Source organism: Capsicum annuum, chromosome 3 (genome assembly GCF_002878395.1).
Source record: "Capsicum annuum cultivar UCD-10X-F1 chromosome 3, UCD10Xv1.1, whole genome shotgun sequence".
Lineage (NCBI taxonomy): Eukaryota > Viridiplantae > Streptophyta > Magnoliopsida > Solanales > Solanaceae > Capsicum > Capsicum annuum.
This window is the reverse complement of record NC_061113.1, coordinates 58,796,265-58,815,058: the sequence shown is the minus strand read 5'-3', so window position 1 is coordinate 58,815,058 and position 18,794 is coordinate 58,796,265. Positions and strand designations below refer to the sequence as shown.

The following is an 18,794-nucleotide window of genomic DNA, read 5'->3' as shown; positions in this document are numbered from 1 at the left end:
AAATAGAGGAAATAGATATACTATTTAATGTCAATGTAGATACGCGTATATTGTTGAAGTTGTAATAACGTAGGAGAGGTAATCGATAATTTATCTGATTAACACATTGTATTACGAGGTATATATATATAATATCGTAATTAAAAGCTAATTAACCAAAAATTTATCGTAATTTGCAAAATTATTTTTTTATAAATATTATAAAATTTATTAAAAAATTAATTTGTTAAATATTAATTTTAATTTATTAATTGTAGTTTATTAAACTTTAATTTATCAAAAATATTTTTAAAAATCGACCACATGTGGTCGATTTTCTGTTAATTAAAAAAAAATAAATATAATTACCCAACCCCACCCGACCCTAACCGACCCAAACCAACAAAATATTTCAACTTTCCCAATTCTAATCGCACGCACAAACACAAACACACGCTCTCTTCCAAAAATTGGCAACCATACACACATAAACACACTATCTTCCAAAAATCCACCCCAAAATCCATCGCCGACTACCACAGCCACTGCTGTCGTCGACTTTCAGGTACCCATTTTATCATTTTTAGTAACACACACATGAAGCTTTTCTAGTTGTATTCCTATTTTTTGTGTGTTTATGTAATTTCAGTATGCTTGTTTTGGACATCCAAATAATGAACTGAGTAAGGCTATATTAGATATTTGATTTATCTCTCACTATCTTGCATTCCTCATTTAGAGATCTAAGTTGTGAAAAAAATCTTTTAGCAAACAGTAGCAAATGCTTCTAGTGATTGGCAACGTTTCAAAAATGTGGAGACACAATGCAGATGACATGTTACCTCCTATCATGAAAGTTGATCTAAGCCTTTAACACACAAATCTTTATTTTTATAATTTTTTTAAAAATAAATTCACATTTTCAAGAAAATGGAAATTAAGGTTTACTTTATTTGTTACTCCATTATCGCTTTAGTATTTTGGTGGTTTTTTTATGGTGATATTAAGCTGAAACATATTTGTAAGAACTTTGAATGTGGTTGGGAATGTGGAAATTGATTGTAGCTAATGGTCAAGATTTTTCTTATTTTGCCTAATCGTCAAGAATTTTTGTTTTGAATGTGATTTAGTTTGGTGACTTGGGTGGTGATTTAGTGAGTTGAAATGTGAATTTTTGTTTTGAATGTATTTTAGTTTGGTAACATGTGAAGTGACTTAGTTAGTTGAAATGTGGATTTTTGTTTTGAATGTGGTTTAGTTTGGTAACATGTGAGGTGACTTACACTACAAGAAAATGGTAAAATTGTGACGGAATATTTGAGACGGAACATTTCTGTCACAATTTGTGACAAAATTTTGATGAATTTATGATGGATTATTTTTGTATAAATATAAAATTTTAAATTTTTTTATTTTCATATAAAAAATCAAAGAGTAACAGATTTATGACAATTTTAAATATAATTTTTGTGACAGAAATATCTTTGTCACAAATTAAAGCTTATGAGAGAAAATAATGACTTTCTGTCACAAATCCGTGACTAAATTTGTGACAGATTGAACATTTCATCACAATAATTTTAAAAAAACCTAATATAATAAAAATTTGTGACGGATTTATTCCGTCACAGTAAATTTTTTTTTTTTTTTTTGATTCATTTGATCCTCAAAAACAGAATTGGGCGCACTTTTTCCCTCTATTTTTTTTTGTTTTCATTTCCCCTCTATGTTCCCTCAAAACATAGAAAACCCTTCATTTTCACTCATTTTCCCTCTACGTTCCCTCACCCATTTCCCTCAAAACAAAATCCTTGTTCTCGATTCCTCAAATCTCCTTTTCACAGAAATCCTTATTTGAGGTACGTTTTATTCTTCAATAACTTGCAAACATTTTAGTTATCTTTTACAGTTTTAATTTAGTTTTTTATGGACCAAGAAAAAGAATTTAACCTTTTTTTGGTAATAATTCTTTATTTTGTAAGTTAAAGTATAATTTTTTTTACAGTGTTATAGTTGATTGACTAAAGAAATTTCATGTTGTATTGACCAAGACAAGAATTTAGTAGTTTTTTTTTTTGTTTGTTGTGATGCTAAAATGTTAATTTTTTTATAGCTAAAAATGTCATTTTTCTTTTACAGTTTTTAGCTGATTCTGTAGCAGAATCCTTGTTATGGAGTAAAGAAATTTCATGTTGTATAAACCAAGAAAGTGAATTTAACAGTAATTGTTTGTGCTGTGATGCTAAAATGGGTAAGAGGAAACTTCCCTATGGTTTTCGCAACTTGTCATTTTAATTTCTTTGGTAGGATGTCTTAGGGATTGCTGGTAAGTGACTAATCTTTGGATAGATGAACCCTGATTGGACTACAGCTGATAGAACATTGGATCTTTTATGTTTTATTCTCCTGCCTGTTTTGTGTTCATTTCCTGAGAATGCTTTTTCTTTCATAAAAGCTCACTGAAGGCTTCATTGTCCATGCACAAACAAGGTTAAAGAGTTCTTTACGACTGTAGGCATAGTCAGTGAGGATTCATATAGCTGAACACAACTTGTTTGGGGATAATACATAGTTGTTGTTTGGGAATAACACATTCTGATAGCCCTGGTCATGATTTTACTTACTGAAGTAGTATGTAAATAGAATGTTTCAGGAGTGGCTTCTTGTCATGCCATGGTATTCAAGCGGCAAGTGTTGATTGATTAATCGTGTTGCACAGCTGCTGTCAAGGAGAAAATGTGGCGTTGAATTAGCTGTTTGGTTCAGAGATTGAAAGGTGCGTTTGTGTTGGCTCGTAAATCCTCATTATATAGACCTGCAAATGTGCTCTTACTTAGAATGCAATGTGATGGTGGCACAATATTTGTCGAATACATTGTTGTTACCTCACTAACCTCCATTTTAAAGTGGCTAATGGAGTGCACACAAGCTTGTTTGGACACCAAAGTTATAGAAAAAGATTTGTTTATGACCTTGCTCCACATGGGCGGAACTGAAGCTATGCATATACTGTTCCTGTTTATAGTCTTATTACCTTAGACAAATAGTTAAACCTTGTATGTACTTGATTTAGGTAGTCTAAATCATAGGTGTGAGTTGGGAGGTCTCAATCTTAAGTGAAATAGAGGGCTTGAGGGGATTGAAAAAATACTATATACATGAAATTTTAATTTTATTATACACATATACCCTGTGTACTCCACTCTAAGCAAAACTACTAGGCTCTTTTCAATCTGTTTAGTACTTTGAGCAACTTAACTAGAAAGTTCCTGTAGGGACATACTCTTGTAGTGAGTAATAGATTCTCGAGTAGATAGCCTAAATTGTCAAGTTCAAAATTATAGTTGTCATAGTTTATCAAGCCTCTTCACTTAACCAATTACAAACCTCATACATTTTTCTTAGCATATTATAATGACAGAGCCTGTTTCTTTCTTTCTTCGTCAGATATGTCAAATATGAAATAGTTTTATATTAATCTTTCTTGATCGCGAAAACAACTATTTTATTCCAAGAAAAGAAAAAGGGTTACCCATCATAGGCTTTGAATTTAAGATTCCTGAATCCAATTGAGATCAAGACATAGAAAGCCTTCTCTCCATATTGATAAGAAACAACTTCATTGCCTAACAAGTTCAGATATCTGTGTAAAATGGATATGCAGATTGTAGATACTTCATACGAATCACATTACTCAATTTTGATATCTGTGTTTTGAAAGCAAATTCATGACCTGTTTAAGGTAAGTTCAACTTTGATTTGCTATACTTGAGTTCCGGAAGCAACCTCTATACCTCGACGAGATAGGGGCAAGGTCTACATACACACTATCTCAGTATGTCGAAAGTCTCTTGGATGTGGATTAGATGGTTCTTAAGATATTAGCTAGGATGCACCAATGACCTTTTTTCTTTCCAGATATAGTGAGTGATATTCTGGTAGTACTTCAGGTGTTGACTGGATAAGTATTCTGTGAGTTAAGAGTGTATATAGATTTATATTTTGTAATAACAGTACTTGAAAAGGGGTTGACGCTGATGTAGAAGGTCCAATTTTTTGGGAGAGTTTCTTTGAAATAGTGAGGAAAACTTTGTTACATGTTAAATGTCAATTACCAAAATGAGTGGATATGTAGCATTGTTCCAGTTCGAATTATAACACTCTTTCTTTTAAGGTTCTAAATTCTAATGAAAAAATACATTCCAGTTAAGATGTGCAAGTTTATAGTGGTGTGTGTGATCATATTCAATGGGGTTTAGATTTCTTGAGGAAGCTAGAAACATACGAGTCTAGATGAGGCCTTTATAAAACAACAATCTGTTTTCTTATAAAAGGTAGTGAACTGCTACTCTGAGCTGAGTCACATACACTTCCCCTTTTTTCATTTTCTTCTATACCCTCACCTCTATGACCTCACTCTTTTATTAGTAATAATAATTTTCTTCCCTTTCTCATTGAAACTCTAATCTTTCCCCTTTAATATCTTCATAGTTCACACTTATTAATTCTGTTTTCATAAAAAAATTTCAAACTTGAGATAGAAACAATTGGTGCATGAGTATACATGGTAAGTATATTCATGGAAAATAGTAACAGAGGGTCTAGTTCAGCTCCTGCACCTTTTCTGTTGAAGACGTATGAGTTGGTTGATGATGCATACACAAATCCTGTTGTTCCTTGTAGGCATAATGGTGGTAGTTTTGTTGTCTGGAATCCCCCCGAGTTGTCTAGAGATTTGCTTCCCAAGTACTTTAAACACAATATTTTCTCCAATTTTATAAGACAATACTTATGTAAGTTAACTATCCATTTGTTTCATTTTCAAGCTCGTTTTAGTTAAACTAAAGGGTAAAAAACACACCTAAAGTTTTCGCCTTCATTGCTAGTTCATCATTAATTTTTTTTTGAATGAAGCTGGTAACTCTCTTTCAGTTTTCACCATGTAATGTTACCTCAACTTCACAGGACCACTTAAAATACACCTTCACTGGACTCTCACTGTGCTATCTTGTTTCAACTTCATGAGACTGTTCTTGATATTCCATAGAACAGGTTTATAGATGCGAGTGAGACCATTGCATGCTTGTAAGGCCTGCTTGAGCCGTGCATTGAGCTGCAAGATTTTAGCAGACAAGGCTTCTGTTTTGCTCTGCTCTTCAGCTCATTGACCCTTGATGGAGAGGATTTCAACATATTACCTTCATATCATATTCTAGTATTGTTTTGTTGCCCTACCTTGCCTTCACTTTGAAGGAAGGGCTCCAGCTTTGTTGTGTGTTCTGTTGTGGGAAAACCTTATAAAATTGGTTGCTTTTGTTTATTGCATTGCTCTAGTAAATATTTGGTGGCTGATTATTTGTAATTTTTAGGGTAAAATTGAGGCCGTCATAGCTACTGCTCTTTTGGGCTCATTAAATGATTCATTAGAAGATCAAGAACTCGATATAAATCGCATGTACTTTGATGTTGTTGGTGGAGAAAAAAACCAGTGTGTGTATGGATTGGGCTCTCAGGATTCAACCTTCTATAAAGATCAAAATTCTATCAATTCGACAAATTTAGTACCCGATCATGTTGCCGAAGAGTGCATCAAAATACTTGAGAAAAAGGTGTTGCAAATGAGAGAAAATCAAGAGACTTTTGCTTTAAATTTTAAACGTTGGTAGACTTTTGCTTATTGAAGTTGTGATTTTGCATGTCTAATTAACTTCAAACTTTTTTTATTATAAATCGTGTATTATGTTTGTTTTGTTATGATGGTTAATTATTTTTAATTAATTTCTCTCTCTCTCTCTCTCTATCTATCTATCTATCTATATATATATATATTATTTCGTAATTATTATTTATTAAAATTAAAAATTCAAATAAAATTTGTGATAGATTTAATTTGTCACAATCTATCCTAAAACTGTTACAATTCCAGTCATATTGTGACTGAATTAGTTTGTCACAAATAATTTGTAATGAAATATATTGTCACAATAGTTGTGACTAGATTTAAAAATTTGTTACAGAAATTATTTTGTCACAATTTTATGACATAATATTTTGTCAAAACTCTTACAAATTTGTGACAGAATTTAAGTTAAATATAAGAATTTATATTGTGACGGATGATCTTCTCCGTTCCATCACAATAATTTTGTGACGGAATTTAAATCCGTCACAATGAATTTATGACCCTTGATTTTGAGATGCACGTTTTTCTGTCATAAGTTCATCACAAGTTATAATTTGTGACAGATTTGTGACATAAATGACGCACAATTTCACTATTTCCTTGTATTGTTAGTCACTTGAAATTGATTAAGTGTAGGTACTTGAAAGGTAAATTTTTGTTTTGAATGGGGTTTAGTTTGGTGACTTAGTAGGTTGAAATTGACTATGTGTAGGTACTTGAAATGTGGTGATGACTTAGTAGGTTGAAATTGATTATGTGTAGGTATTTGAAATGTGAATTTATCATTTTGAAGGTAGTTTAGTTTGTTGTTTTAGGAGGTGACTTAGTGACTTGAAAATGTTGAAGTTTAGGTACTTGAAATATGAATTTTTATTTAGAATGTGGTTTAGTTTGCTAACATGTGAGGTGACGTAGTGACTTGATATTGATTAAGTTTAGATACTTTAAAGGTGAAGTTTTGTATTGAAATGTTGGAATATTTTATCGTATTTGATATTGGTTAAAGTTATGCATGGTAGAAATCTATTAAAGTTGGAATCTTTAGTTGTCATTTTTTCAGATTCTTGATTTCCTTTTGTGATTTTGCTTCTTGTTATTTATATGAGTTTAGTTGGATTGAAGGTGTTATTGATTCAAAATTATTCATCTGCTAGGATACTGTTTATCAAATGTTTTTGCTTTGAATGAAAGGTTCAAAATTATTCCTATGCTCTTAATTTAGTATCTTTGCGCTACCAACACATCTGAATCTAGATTCGGTGACCGCTTATCTCTTTCACTTTAATTTAGGTCAAGCAAAAGTAAGTTGATTTCTCTCTATTTTCTTATAATAAAGTCTTGTTATTGTTCATATTGAAGTCTAGTGAAGCCGTGTGTGGCCTTGTTCGATTCACTAGCATTGTTATTATCTTCTTGTTATTGTTCATATTGAAGTCTAGTGAAACCGTGTGTTGTCTTATTCGATTCACTAGCATTGTTGTTATCTTCTTGTTGGTCTTGTTGTTGCTTGTTTTGAATGTGGTTGGTTTGGTGACTTAGTCACTTGAAAATGGTTAAGTGTAGGAATTTTAAATGAGATTTTTTGTTTTGAATGTGGTTTGGTAGGTGACTTAATTGCTTGAAAATGATTAAATGTAGGGACTTTAAAGATGATTTTTTTGTTTTGAATGTGGTTTGGTTGGTGACTTAGTTACTTGAAAATGGTTAAGTATAGGGACTTTAAAGGGGATTTTTATTTTGAATGTGGTTTGTTTGGTGACTAAGTCACTTGAAAATAGTTAAGTGTAGGAACTTTAAAGGAAATTTTTTATTTTGAATGTGGTTTGGTAGGTGACTTAGTTGCTTGAAAATGGTTAAGTGTAGGGACTTTAAAGGATTTTTTTTTGTTTTAAATGTGGTTTATTTGGTGACTTAGTCACTTGAAAATGGTTAAGTGTAGGAACTTTAAAGGGGATTTTTTGTTTTGAATGTGGTTTGGTAGGTGACTTAGTTGCTTGAAAATGGTTAAGTGTAGGGACTTTAAAGGGGATTTTTTTTGTTTTGAACGTGGTTTGGTTGGTGATTTAGTTACTTGAAAATGGTTAAGTGTATGGACTTTAAATGAGATTTTTTTGTTTTGAATGTGGTTTGATTGGTGACTTAGTAACTTAAAAATAGTTAGTGTAGGGACTTTAAAGGGGATTTTTTGTTTTGAATGTAGTTTGTTTGTTGACTTAGTCACTTGAAAATGGTTAAGTGTAGGAACTTTAAAGGAGATTTTTTTTAATGTGGTTTGGCAGGTGACTTAGTTGCTTGAAAATGGTTAAGTGTAGGAACTTTAAAGGAGATTTTTTGTTTTGAATGTAGTTTGGTTGGTGACTTAGTCACTTGAAAATGGTTAAGTGTAGAGACTTTAAAGGGGATTTTTTCTTTTGAATGTGGTTTGGTTGGTGGCTTAATTACTTGAAAATGGTTAAGTGTAGGGACTTAAATTTTTTATTTTGAATGTGGTTTGGTTGGTGACTTAGTCACTTGAAAATGGTTAAGTATAAGGACTTTAAAGGGGATTTTATTTTTGAATGTGGTTTGTAGGTGACTTAGTTGCTTGAAAATGGTTAATTGTAGGGACTTTAAAGGGGATTTTTTGTTTTGAATGTGGTTTGTTTGGTGACTTAGTCACTTGAACATGGTTAAGTCTAGGAACTTTAAAGGGAAATTTTTTTGAATGTGGTTTGGTTGGTGACTTAGTTGCTTGAAAGAGGTTAAGTGTAGGGACGTTAAAGGGGATTTTTTTATTTTGAATGTGGTTTGTTTGTGACTTTGTTGCTTGAAAATGGTTATGTGTAGGGACTTTAAAGGAAATTTTTTGTTTTGAATGTGGTTTGTTTGGTGACTTAGTCACTTGAAAATGGTTAAGTGTAGGAACTTTAAAGGAGATGTTTTGTTTTGAATGTGGTTTGGTAGGTGACTTAGTTGCTTGAAAATGGTTAAGTGTAGGGACTTTAAAAGAGATTATTTTTTTGTTTTGAATGTGGTTTGTTTGGTGACTTAGTTGCTTAAAAATGGTTAAGTGTGGTGACTTTAAAGGGGATTTTTTATTTTGAATGTGGTTTGGTTGGTGACTTAGTTACTTGAAAATGGTTAAGTGTAGGAACTTTAAAGGAGATTATTTTTTAATGTGGTTTGGTAGGTGACTTAGTTGCTTGAAAATGGTTAAGTGTAGGAACTTTAAAGGAGATTTTTTGTTTGGAATGTAGTTTGTTTGGTGACTTAGTCACTTGAAAATGGTTAAGTGTAGGGACTTTAAAGGGGATTTTTTTTTGAATGTGGTTTGGTAAGTGACTTAGTTACTTGAAAATGGTTAAGTGTAGGGACTTTAAAAGAGTTTTTTTTGTTTTGAATGTGGTTTGGTGGGTGACTTAGTTGTTTGAAAATGGTTAAGTGTAGTGACTTTAAAGGTGACTTGGTAGGTTGAAAATGATTTAGTGTGGGGACTTTAAAGATGACTTGGTAGGTTGAAAATAATTAAGTGTGGGGACTTTAAAGGAGATTTTTTTGTTTTGAATGTGGTTTGGTAGGTGACTTAGTCACTTTAAAATGCTTAAGTGTAGGGACTTTAAAGGAGATTTTTTATTTTGAATGTGGTTTGTTTGGTGACTTAGTCACTTGGAAATGGTTAAGTTTATGAACTTTTAAGGTGACTTGGTAGGTTGAAAATGATTAGGTGTGGGGACTTTAAAGGTGACTTAGTAGGTTGAATGTGGTTATGTTTGGTGACTTGGTAGGTTGAAAACGATTAAGTGTGGGGACTTTAAATGTGTTTTTTTAATGTGGTTATGTTTGGTGATAATTGAATTTTTGTGACTTGATCTAATTAGTTGAATTTGATTGATTGCGTAGATGGAACCTGATTATAGCTGGATCTATCAACGGAATAATGATAATAGAATGGGTATTAGGGAGAAATTTGTTGAAAGTGTCAAAAGATTTGTTGAAAATGCTAAGACACTTGATGTTTGAACACGTTTTCGGGCTATTCGTTGTCCTTGTGTTAGATGTGATGGTATAAATCTTGTAAGTAAAGAAGATGTGAAGGAACATCTTTATAGAAAGGGGTTTCACGAGGACTTTTTAAGATTGCGTGGTATTTATGGTGATGTTGCGCAAAATAACTTTGTTGTTGGAGAAAGTAGTAGGTCTGCAGAGCATAATGAATATCAAGATACTAGCATGACAGAAATGGTGCACGATGTTTTTGGGATGCAACACGGGGGGAGGGGGGGACTTTAGGGAAAATATCGAAGATGTTCCTAATAGCGAAGCGGGAAAATTCTATAAACAATTGCATGCTGCTAGTCATCCTTTATTTGATGGGTGTTCACACTCTGGTTTGTCTGTTTCTGTTAGATTATTAAGTATTAAATTTGACTGAAATATTGCTGAAGGAGGAATGGACTCAATGATAGACCTTATTACCGAGTTAGTTGACCCCGGTTTTGGAAGTTCTTAATTCTTTCTATAAGGCAAAAATATTGGTATCAAAGTTAGGTCTCTCCTCGGTTAGAATTGATTGTTGTGAAAATGGCTGCATGTTGTACTTTAAGGTAGATGCTAACCTAGAGTCCTGTAAGTTTTGTCAGCACCCTCGATATAAGCGTGGTTCTAGTGGAAATCAAATTGCTATTAAGGCGATGCATTATTTACCTTTAATACCAAGGTTGAAGTGGTTGTATGCTTCAAACAGCTCAGCTTCTCATATGAGAAGGCACAGTGAAAATAGAAGGCCCACTGGTGTTATGTGTTATCCATCTGATGGAGAGGCTTGGAAGCATTTTGATGCAACTTATCCAGATTTTGCAGCTGAGCCACGAAACATTCGTTTGGGATTATGTGCAGATGGATTCTCTCCTTTTTTAATTGGTGCTGCGCCATATTCATGTTGGCCTGTATTTATCACTACTTATAATCTTTCTTCTGGAATGTTGATGACTAGTCCCTATGTATTTCTGAATTATGTTGTTCCTGGCCCGCGTAATTCAAAAATAGAATAGATGTCTACTTACAATCTTTGATTGATGAACTTCAAATTTTATGGCATGAGGGGGTTGAAACTTGAGATATCTCTCTATAATAGAATTTTAATCTGCGTGCATATCTAATGTGGACTGTTGATGATTTTCCTGCTTATGGAATATTGTCTGGGTGGATGACAGCGGGAAAGCTTGCTTGTCCATACTGCATGGAAAAAAAATCTTTCACATTGAGACATGACAGAAAAAATTCATAGTTTGACTGTCATCGTTGTTTCTTGTCACCTGATCATGAATTTATGATACTCAAGAATGCATTCAGAATGAATAAAAGGGAATATAATGGTCCACCTCAAAGGCTGTCTGGTCATGACATCTGGGAGATAGTTTAGGATTTGCCTAAAGCTAGCGAAGAACCATTATACTGGCTTGATGGATATGACGTTTGGGATAACTGGACTAAGCAGAGTATATTTTGGGAGTTAGAATATTGACCAGATAATTTACTTAGAAATAATGTTGATGTCATGCATATCGAGAAGAACTATTTTGACAACTTGTTCAACACAGTTATGGATGTCACTGACAAAATAAAGGATAATCCTAAGGGTAGACTTAACTTATCAGAATATTACAAACGTAGAGAATTGCACTTACAGGAGGGGCCCAATGGCAATGTTTTTAAGCCCAAGGCTAGTTTTTCATTCAAGTTGGACTAAAAACGTCAAATATATGAGTGGGTCCAAAGTTTGAAGATGTCTGATGGATATGCCTCAAATTTGGGAAAGAGGGTTGATATGGCACAAGGAATCTTGCATGGAAAAAAAAGCCATGATTGTCATATTTTCATGGACCAATTACTTTCAATTGCTTTGATTGGTATACCTGAAAATATATGAAATTAATAGCAGAGATCAGTTTGTTCTTTAAAGACTTATGTGCCACAAAATTACAAGAAGAAAATCTGGCACGAATGAAAAGTAATATTGTTGTTATCACTAACAAGCTGGAGAAGATTTTTCCGCTAGCGTTCTTCGATGTGATGGAACATCTTTCCATTTACCTTGTGCACGAAGCTAAGCTAGGCGGTCCAGTTCAAACTAGGTGGATGTATTAATTTGAACGGTAAGCAATTGCAACATATTTAAATTCATACATATGTTTTTTAAATATAGTAAACATCTAATTTTAAGATTGTGCAGGGCAATTGAAAAATTAAAAGGGGTCCCAAAAATAAGCATAGGGTGGAAGGCTTTATAGTTTAGACATATCTTGCAAGAGAAACGTCTCAATTTTGTTCATACTACTTTCGTATTGAAGTTGCTTGTTCAAGAAACCGATCGAATTGTCATCAGGACGATGTGATTGAGCCTCATTTGCAACCGATAATAATTTTCAAGCAATCTGGTTGTAAGGCTAAAAAGATGATACATCACCGGCTCACTCCCATGGAGCGCAAAGCAGCAACTTTGTATGTCTTGCTAAATTTCCTGAAAGTTGAGCCCTTTCTGAAGTAAGGAGATTAAAATTTTAACATATCTTATTTGTTAATCATTCCCTTGAAGAAACTAATTGTGTTTCGTATGTTGGATCTTCAGTTCCTTTAGGACTAAATTCCACAAAAATCAAGTGTATGCATCCTTTGTAACATGGTTTACATATGAGGTTCGTAAGTGTATTAAAATTTCTACAAATTTTAAACATTTACACATTCCTCAACTAACATATATATAATATATATATATGTATAATATTTTTAGGTACACTAGTCACCAAATACAGCCGCATACGATCAACTCTTGAGAGATATTTCTTTGGGTCCAGTTGAAGCTCATGCAATGTCCCATTACACAGTAAATAGGTTCAAATTTTCAATCGAAAAACACTCCAGAACAAGGAAAACAAACAATAGTGGTGTTTGGGTTAAGGGTGATGATGATGTTGATTACTTTGGCATCATACACGAGATCTTAGAACTGGAGTATGCTGATTTTCCAATAAAAAAAATTATCCTCTTTCGATGTAAGTAGTTTGATCCAAGAATAAGAGGCACAAGAGTACATAAGGAGCATAACATCATTGAAGTGAAGCACAATAGGTCGTATCCTATTTACGATCCATTTGCTCTAACGTAAAATGCTAAAGAAGTGTATTATGATCCTTATCCATTGCGCAATGACAAGTCTGATTGGTGGGCTGTAATCAAACCAAAGCCTATGGGACGGGTGGAAGTTGAGAATGTGCTGGAGACTACATATCAAAAGGAAATGCAGATTGATCACCAGCTAGTGGACGTTGACTTAGTGGATAATTTGAATCACTCGAAAAATATATTTGAAGAAGTTAATATTGTGGAAGAAGAGGCTGAGTGGGTAGGAGATGAGGAAACCTTCGAAGAGGGTGAATGGTTTAGTGGAGAGTCTTCTGAAGAGGAGGATTAGTTGTGTAGGTTGTATTTATTATGTATTGATGTCTTTATGCTTTGTACTATATATTTACCTTTATATTTCTCGTTTAAGATTTGATATGTAATATACTGTTTAAGATTGTTGTTTTCACTGTTCCACAATTTATATAGTAATAAAAATATTCTTGTCTATCTTATGTTGTTGGAGCGATTTGAAATGTTAATTAGTAACTTGAAATTAGTTATGAAGAATGTTTTCTTATATATTTATTTTGTGGGAACTAAGTACTTGTTAACTTTATATAATTTAGATGTCAAGAAGAGGTGACAAAGGTAAGGGAAAAGTTGATCTTACAAAACCAAAAAAGAAAAGACAACTTTCGCCTTATAGATGACCGACAAGTATTCATATATTTGAGGGTTGGTTTGCTGACCCGACAACACGACCCTCATATTCTAGGTTGTCCCAGCATTCGGTTCCCACTCCTACCATGTGGGGCCACTTGATGGGTCTATACCGACCTAATCTGCTCCTATTACCATGCCACGACCATCACAGTACTATCAGATAGCCGCTGGCATATCCGAACATGTGCCATCATCGATACCCTCCTGTAGCAGTCAGCAGCTTCGCACAGTGATTCTGCTGGATCTATTGGGTTGTCGGATCTTCAGCTTGGAGGCACTCAATCTGGTGCTTCAGATCTGCCCACGTCAGTGCATCCACCATCATTTGATCCGCAGCCAGGAGACAGAGATAATTATGGGAGGTGTTGTCTCATTCCATTTGCGACAGGGTAAGATTTCTAAATATAATAACATTATTCATTTTTCATTACTATATTATTATTCTCTATGAAATTACTATTTGATCTTGTGTTGTAGGTTTAGGCCGGATGCTAAAGTTGGATAAGTTATGAGAAAATGCATTTGTCGGAACTTCAACGGCTACTGGACCAATTGGCAAAAGGTTCCAGAACTTGACAGGGAGAGAATGTTTAAAGAATTTAATGTAAGAATTTAACTTATTGACTACTTAACACTTTGTTAGAACAAAAGATTGAATATTATATTTTTATTTTTGTTGTAGAAATTTTACTGGTGGGATGATACAAATACATGTCTTATAAAGAGGAACTTTTTCAGAAGATGTAGATTCAGGTTTAACGGTCTGTTGGATCATGCCCGAACCAAGTTGGTAAAACCTGATTGGATTAGTGAACCCTTATAGCAACAATATATTTGCCTTTGGAATAACAAAGAATACCAATTACTGAGGGAAAAAGAAAAGAAAGCCCAGACATCATCCAAGGGTGGCTCCCTACATATTGCGGGTGCCAAAAGTGCCCTTGTTGTGCAGGAAAAAAATGGTATGTAACTTTTACAGTTTTAATTGTTTATTTCTATTTAAATTTTTAATTATTTGAACGTTGATAATTTTTTCATATGCAGGAAAAAGAAAAGGGTAGGGGCATACCATACGATGAGCTATTCGAGGAGACTCATCTGAGAAAGAAAAAGAACCCGACTGAAGAAAAAGAACCCGACTGATGAAGATGTCTGGGTTGAACCTCGTGCAAAAGCTGCCCATGTAAGAAACAAATATTGCATTTATGAATCTTTTTCTCAAATTTTATATTATTCAATTATAAGTACTTTAATATTTTTTGACTTCTAATTTTAACTTTACTTTGAATTAATATAGGACAAATATACACAACTCGTTAGTAAGTATCGTAGTACTCAGACTCCTGAAAGTCTGGATGACCCACTACCCCGACATGTAGAGGAGGAGTTATGGGGAAAAGTTGTGGGTCCTGCAGTTAGATGTCATTACTACAAATACCACAACAATTGTTTTGGAGAGAATATTAGGTGTTCGTCTGGCCCTGCATACTCTAGCCCTTCAGTTGATAGAGAAACCATTGAAAGATTAGAAAATACGGTTTTTAAACTCACCAGAGAGCTTGCCGAATAGAGAGAGAGGGCGCAGAAGAAGGAGGAGGAAACTTCATCACAAATTAGGATGCTGCAGGAGCAGTTCATCTCTTTCATTCAGACTGCAGGAATTATTCCTCCATGTCTTGGTGATGCAGTTCGGGCTACAAAATGACTAGGCCCCCTGGATGATATCAGCATAGATGAGGATATGAAAGATGAGGACGAATTCGATGAAGATGACTTTTAGTTTTTTGACTTTTGTATGTGTTTTACTTTCAATTTAGACATTATGTTGTAGTTTGTACACTTTTGAAGCTATTGTTGTAGTTGTTAACACTTTTGAAACTATTGTTGTACTTTGAATTTAGACATTATGTTGTAGTTTGTACACTTTTGAAACTATTGTTGTGTTGTACACTTTTGAAAGCATTTACATTTGTTGATTTTAAAAAAAAAATTCCCAAAAAAATCGACCACAAATGGTTGTTTTTTTTAAATTTTTTTTTTTCAAATTTTAATAACATAATAATAAATTTTAAAAATAAATATATATTTTTAAAAAACCGACCACTTGTGGTCGATTTTTAAAAAGCTACCACTAATTTACCGACCACACAGTTTGGTCGATTTTGTGGTCGAAAATTGAGGAAAACCAACCACTTGTGGTCGGTTTTCCTTTTTTTTAGTAGTGTAAAGGGAATACTAAAGAAACTGATAAATGAGTGTCAATGAAGGAATATTTAGCAGAGAAATTTAAGTCTGAAAAGTAAAACAAGGCATCTGAAGTGATTTCAGGGTCACTTTCAAGACAAAAAGAGAAAAAAGAGGAAACAGAAGAGGCAAAGCCAATAGGAAAGATGACCGTATCTACAAGAAGTAGAAAGGAGATTGGGTCCCATTGGAGACACAAAGAAAGAAAAACATGGTGCTTTTTTGAACAATGTGGTGTGGACAGGGAAAGGTGGTGAAACACAAATATCTTCAGGCATCTCAAATGTTATGTAGATATGTCAAATGGATACCTCCACTTTTATCCATTTTGATACCTATGGACATCATAAATTAATTTTAGTTTCTTTTTTGAATTTTGTCTACCGATTCTGCTGTGGAGAAAGGTGTTGTTGTTGGGAGTAGGAGTTGAATCATCAACGATGTTTTTGCCAAATCTCAAGCTACCAGGAAATTGAAATTTGAAGTTGTTATAACCATGAACCTTTGACTTCTTTTACTTTTGCATTTATGCCTAGTATTTTATTGGCTTAAGTCATCGGCAGACCCTCAAGCTTGTCCCGAAAATTCACTTAGACCCCTCAACTAAGACCTGTACCTATCAGACACCTCAAGTGCTAAAATTGATACCTATCAGGAACAAAATATTGATTTGGCACGGCGCGTGAATAGTACAATAAATAATATTTTACTTTTTTTAATTAAAAAACTTATATTTAAATTATTTTATTAATATACTTTTTAATAATAATTATTTCTTTTTTTTTTTAAAAAAGAGCCCCTCCTCCTTCCCCTCTTCCCCCAACTCCCCAACCCCACTTGCCCGTGACTTCTTCTGAAGCAATAAGAAACCATAGAAAATGGAGAAATTAATTTTAAGCAACAAAATGGAGAAACTACATTACCAATAAAATCAGCAACTTTATTAACAACAAAATCACTAATCAATCTTCACCATTGAAGACAATATCAAAGAATGGAGAAACTCCAATTGATAGATCTTAAGCAAAACCCCAAAGGGAATTTACATAGTAAAAATGGAATCAACAACTAGAAGAAGCAGTGGTGGTGGTATTCTTGAAGGATTTTACAGAGTTGTTATGCGCCGTACTCCTGTCTATGTTGCTTTTGTCATCACTGGCGCTTTGCTTGCTGAACGGGCAGTGGATTATGGGGTTCATAAGCTTTGGGAGAAGAACAATGTTGGGAAGCGTTACGAGGATATTTCAGTTTTGGGACAGCGGCCCGTTGATGAACAAATTTCCAGTAATGAAGTACTATTTTAGACAAGAGACAAAAGTACTTGTTATAGATCTTTCAATAATCGTTTTGCTAATTAGCGATTGTTGGCTTTCTTTTATATATTTACTTGTAATTTTCGAAGGAAATTCATTGAATGAAATATGGTTACAACTTGAAATGTATGTCATATTGGCTTGTGTTTGACGCAATCATTATTGTGCCCCAAAAAGATACTTTCTTGCATTTTATATGAAAGTATTTGAGAAGATAAAGAAAAAAGTAACCATTCTTCACCATTGTCTACAACATCAAAGATGTGGAAAAAAATTGTTTCTTTTTTTACAAAATTAGTTAATTGATTAAGAATTTTTTTTTCATTTATTAATGGAGTTGTGGAGTTGTTGATTTAACAACAATTATGTGTGTGTGTTTCTGACTCTGTGTGTGTGTGTTGCTGACTGTTGTTAATGGAGTTGCTGACTCTATGTGTGTGTGTGTGAAGACGACGGGGGAGGTGTGTGTGAAGAAGGCAACTATGTGTGTGTGTGTTGCTGACTGTTGTTAATGGAGTTGCTGACTCTGTGTGTGTGTGAAGACGATGGGGCAGGGGGTGTGAAGAAGACGACTGGGTGTGTGGGGTTTTTTTTTTTTTTTTTTTTTTAATTAAAAAATTATTATTAAATAGATATTTAAATAAAAAATGGGCAAAATCAAATATTAAAAAAATCTGTCATGTATTTTTTTTAATTGGTTAATTTTGCCACGTTAGGCGAGTGTATTATACACACTCTATGGCTGTTGCTGATTAGACAAAAAAGGTTTGATTGGATCAAAATTCGGGAGGGTTAGGGGCCTGATAGGTACAGGCGTTAGTTAAGGGGTCAAAGTAAATTTTCGGAATGTTTGAGAGCCTGTCGATGACTTAAGCCTATTTTGTTTCTCTTTTTTGTTGTTTTGTTTATGGAAAACTAATCACGGAAAGTTGTATCTTGCCAATTTTGCTTTGTAAGTATTCCATTGAAGTAAATCAAGGACGTGGGGGTTTCTGTACCTATTGGTGTTGTGTTCATGTTTTCTATAGCAGCTTAGACACGTAAGACAACTAGAAAAGAATTAACTATTATCGACTTTCCTCCATAATTGCAGCATCTTTTTCAATGATTAATTGCAACAATACAACTTCAAAGGCATAAATGTCCATCTTGAAAGTCGTTGACCCTGTCACAACTCACAACGTTCTTAGTTGTCATGTTTCGTGGCATCACCACAAGTTCCCAAGTTGTGCCTGATGTATCTGTTTCTTTAGCAAGACTAAGTAACATTTCACTAAGTTGAGTGACTATATGAGGAATTGACTCCTTAATATTGAGAAAATTGAGAAGACAACTCAAGAGGTTTAAGAAAAGCAATTTAGTTCCAGGCCATATACAACTTGTGATGGAGAAATCAACCAAGTTCCTTCTAATTCAATTTCTTATGTGTATTCCATAGTGATAATAGCAATCACTAGAGGTAAGGGTAATGGAGTCGTTGTCTGAGTTGAATGTAGCAATTGGATTCGTAAATGTGCATGAATCATATTCGTGCCTACTCACTTGCATCGCATTGTGGTACTTCTTGTTGTACTTGAAAATTGCACGTTCATGTACACCCCTCAATCTCAATTAGTCCATAGAAATTTAAATTAACTTCTCCATGCTTGTAATTAAATTTGGTGTCAAATTGAGTACAAATTCTCTTTCTTTATTGGTTCTATCGTATAAAAAATGACTAATTTTTAAAGTTATATTAGATTTGAATAATT

The 18,794-nt window shown here is 33.6% G+C and overlaps 2 long non-coding RNA genes across 2 annotated transcripts; both read left to right on the top strand.

Moving 5' to 3' along the window:
* Positions 1 to 1,681: 1,681 nt before the first annotated feature.
* On the top strand, positions 1,682 to 5,779 carry LOC107863808. Its single transcript, XR_001672439.2, has 3 exons — positions 1,682 to 1,838; positions 2,623 to 2,755; positions 5,349 to 5,779. It is a non-coding gene; the product is annotated as an uncharacterized LOC107863808 (long non-coding RNA).
* Positions 5,780 to 13,315: 7,536 nt separating this feature from the next.
* On the top strand, positions 13,316 to 14,587 carry LOC124896529. The gene is made up of 4 exons (XR_007052908.1): positions 13,316 to 13,875; positions 13,964 to 14,090; positions 14,169 to 14,448; positions 14,531 to 14,587. It is a non-coding gene; the product is annotated as an uncharacterized LOC124896529 (long non-coding RNA).
* Positions 14,588 to 18,794: the final 4,207 nt, after the last annotated feature.